Genomic DNA, 4,309 nt, shown 5'->3' on the forward strand with positions numbered 1-4,309 from the left:
TTGGGTTGTTTGCTCTTTTGTTGTTGAGTTGTATGATATCTTTGCATATACAGGAAATAAAGCTTTTGTCCGATATGTGATTTCCGAATATTTTATCCCATTGAGTTGGCTGCCTCTCCACCTATTTGACAAAGTCTTTTTTTTTTTTCGCCTGGGCAGGTACCAGGTATCGAACCAGGGTCTCAGGCATGGCAGCGGAGAACTCTATCTGCTCAGCTACCCTGACAAATTCTTTTGAAATGCAGAAGCATTTGATTTTGAGGAGTTCCCATTTAATTATTTTTTCTTTTGTTGCTTGTGCTTTGGGTGTAAAGTTTAGCAAGCTATCTCCTATAACTAGGTCTTAAAGATGTTTCTCTACAGTTTCTTCTAGAAGCTTTAGGGTGCTAGTTCATATAGTTAGCTGTTTGATCCAATTTGAGTTAATTTTTGTGTAGGGTGTAAGATAGGGGTCCTCTTTCATTCTTTTGGCTACTGATATCCAGTTCTCCTGTGCCCGATTATTGAAAAGATTGCTCTGTCCCAGTTCAGTGGATTTGAGGGCCTTGTCAAAAATCAGGTGACCATAGATTTAGGGTTCTATTTCTGCCCTCTCTATTTGATTCCATTGGTCAATGCTTCTGTCTTTGTGCCAGTACCATGCTGTTTTGAGCACTGTAGCTTTATAATAAGTTTTAAAGTCAGAGAGTGTTAATCCTTCCACTTTGTTCTTCTTTTTTAGGATGCTTTTAGTAATTCGGGGTCTCTTTTCCTTCCAGATGAATTTAGTAATTAGCTTTTCCAAATCTTCAAAGTAGGTTGTTGGAATTTTGATTGGTAATGTGTTGAAACTGTAGATCAATTTGGGAAGAATTGACATCTTCACTATATTTAGCCTTCCTATACATGAACAGGAAATGTCTTTCCACCTATTTAGACCTCGTTGATTTCTTTTGGAATGTTATGCAGTTTCCTGTGTACAAGTCCTTTATGTGCCTAGTTGAGTTCTTGCCTAAGTACTTCATTCTTTTAGTTGCTGTTTTGAATGGAATTTTTTTCCTTAACTGACTCCTCACCTAGGTCATCATTTGTGTATAGAAATGTTACTGATTTTTGCACATTAATTTTATATCCTGCAACCTTGCTGTATTTGTTTATTAGCTCGAGGAACTTTGATGTAGGTTTCTCAGGATCTTCTAAGAATAGTGTATCATGTCATCTGCAAATAATGAGAGTTTTACTTCTTCCTTTCTAATCTGGATGCCTTTTATTTCATTGTCCTGCCTGATTGCTCTAGCTAGAATGTCTAGCTTTTCCAATGTCTGTCTCATGTACTTTGGAGCTCCTTGATTGGGTGCATAAAGATTTATGGTTATTATATCTTCTTGGTGAATTGGCCCTTTAATTATTATATAGTGCCCTTCTTTGTCTCTTATGATGTCTTTACATTTAAAGTCTATTTTGTCTGATAGGAGTACAGCTACTCCTGCCTTCTTTTGGTTACAGCTTGCATGGAAAATCTTTTTCCATCCTTTCACTTTCAATTTATTTGTATCCTTGTGTCTAAGATGAGTCTCTTGTAAGCAGCATGTAGCTGGATTATGTTTCTTAATCCATTCTGCCAACTGTATATTTTAATTGGTAAGTTTGGACCATTACCATTCAAAGTTATTACTGAACAGGCTTTTCTTGAATCCACCATCTTATAATTTTATTTTAATTGTCAGGTCTCTATATTCTTTTCCCCCTTTCTCTTCGTATTCTTTAAATTACCCTTAGTGGTACTCTTCAATTCTGTGTCCTCCACCAGACCTCCTTCTCGTTTCTTTTATTTTCATCTGGCAGAACTCCTTTTAGTATTTCTTGTAGGGCCAGTCTCTTGTTGACAAATTCTTTCGGGACTTCTTTGTCTGTGAAAACTTTAATCTCTCCCTCAATTTTGAAGGACAGTTTGGCTGGGTACAGAATTCTTGGCTGGAAGTCTTTTTCAAGAACTATTTCAGGATCTTGATTATATCATACCACAGCCTTCTTGCCTTCAGGGTGCTAGTTGAGTAGTTTGAACTCACTCTTATTTGGTTTCCCTTGTATGTAGTAGATTGTGTTTCTTTTGGCACTTTCAGGATTTTCTGCTTCTCTTCAGCATTTGACAGACTGATTAGGATGTGTCTTGGGGAAGGCCTATTTGGATTTATTCTGTTTGGAGTTCATTGGGCTTCTTTGAATTGTATGTTTGTGTCGTTTATGAGGGTTGGGAAAATTTTCCCCGTTATATCCTCAACTATTCTTCCCCACACTTTACTCTTCTCTTCTCCTTCTGGAACACCAATGATTCTTGTAATTCTTCACTTTGTTTTGCCTATCATTTCCCTGAGACCCAATTCAACTTTTTTCCAGCTTTTTTTGCCATTTGCTGTTTTGAATCTTCAAGGTCATTTATCCTATCCTCTACATCATTCATTCTTTCTTCTATCTTTTCAAATCTGTGTAGTCTCCCTCTAGTATGTGTTCTATTTGGTCAACAGAGTCTTTAATCTCCATGACATCTGCTATTTTTGTATTTATTCTTTCAAATTCCTTTTTATTCTCTTCTACTCTCTTCTTAATCTCCTTATGTTGTTTGCTATACCACTTGCTTTATTCAGTGGAGTTGTGTGAACATCTTTGATTATTTGTTCCAATGTATGTTTCCTCACTGGTGTTTAATTTGGTCATTAGGCAGGAATATATCTGTCTGCATTGTGATATGCTTAGTGGTCTTCTGCTGTCATATTTGTGACATGTAAATATCTTGATTGATTTACTTTGGGAGTTGATTTTGCAGGCCTTGTGTTTGCAGGATGGTTGTGCAGAAGGGGTCACGGTATAGGGTGAGGCACTCAGTGTGGTGATTTCTTTCAGGGCAGGTATAGGCACAGGTTGTAGATCTTACACTGATGCTTGTGAACATGGGTGCCCAGCTGCCACGGAGGATGTAGCTGTGTGGGTGCACCAGTCTGGGACACATAGCTAGCCCTGATGTGTACTGGTCTAAGGCACAGAGTCTTTTTTGCACACACGTAGAGCTGTGGCAGCAGGTCAGCATTATGCCTTCATAGATTGACCTGGCTGTGCAGGTCTGCACTTTCTCAGAGCTGGGAACTGTGGCTGAGAGCTGTGCAGATGCACAGTTCTAGGATTACTATAACCTGAGGTTCCAAAGCTGAATGACATGATTGGGGGCCCATGCACATGCATGGATCTAGAGCTGCCATACACTGATGTTCAGAGCTCAGAGGGGGGCAGGGTGAGGCTGTGAGACACTGTGGGCAGGTGGGCAGTGGTAGCCTGGGTATGGAGATTAGTGCCCGCAGCCTTTATCTGCTGGCAACAGCCTTCAAGGAACAGGGAGGAGGAGTTAGTTCTTGGGATGGGTGCAGGAAAGGTGGGTTGGTTTACACTTGGTGTGGGCAGGGGTGCAGGTATGTTCCGTGGGGGCTGGTGGATGTAAGCCTGGAGGGTGGGAAATGGGAATAGGTGATGGGGGTTCAGGTGCATGGGGTGTGGGGTGAGTCGCAGGTCATGGGGCTGTGCTGGTGAGGGTAGCACACCCAAGGAATGGGGCCTGGCTTACTTCCTAGTCCCCAGCTCCTTTCTGTGCACTCCCATGGGGCCCGAGCCTCCACACCTCAGCACCAGGCTCCAGCTTTCTGCCCCTCACTTCCTTGACTTTTGTGACCAGGGCTGCCCCATGTGGTGCAGAACGCTATCCCAGGTCATCGACAGTCCCGATTCACCACCTCAGTCGCCCTCCTGTCCGTTCTCAAACTTTTCACTGGGGCAGGGTTAATCTTGAGCTACTCTATTCAGTCATCTTTCCGGGAGTGAAGATGTATGAGCAATATTTTATGTTAACTATTTTATATTTAGGCAGCTGTGATATCAGTATAGCACATTAAAATATATAAAAATGCCTCCATTTTCAAGGGCAAAAATGATTATAGCGTTTGCTAAAGCATAACACCAAAAATATTTTTAGTGCAATGCATAAAATAGATGGACTACTCTCAAATCATACTTCCCAGGTGATTATTAGTCATTTAGAACTTTTTAAAATCAGGTAATGTACATCAGGAACTGCCTGGGGTGGTTTTTCTAATAATTGAAATGAAATTACCAATACCCAGATCCCATCCCTGAGCAGATAAAAAATAATCTCCAGATGCAGCCTTGGAAAGAAGGGAAGCCAGGCTAAAGAACACTGTTTTTCAATTTTTATCAGTGAACCAAAGTCCACTCAGAAAGGATCCAAGTGATTCTCCTCAACCGGTCGCTTTATAAGGTCAAAGAG

The sequence above is a fragment of the Tamandua tetradactyla genome, chromosome 13 (genome assembly GCF_023851605.1).
Source record: "Tamandua tetradactyla isolate mTamTet1 chromosome 13, mTamTet1.pri, whole genome shotgun sequence".
Taxonomy (NCBI): domain Eukaryota; kingdom Metazoa; phylum Chordata; class Mammalia; order Pilosa; family Myrmecophagidae; genus Tamandua; species Tamandua tetradactyla.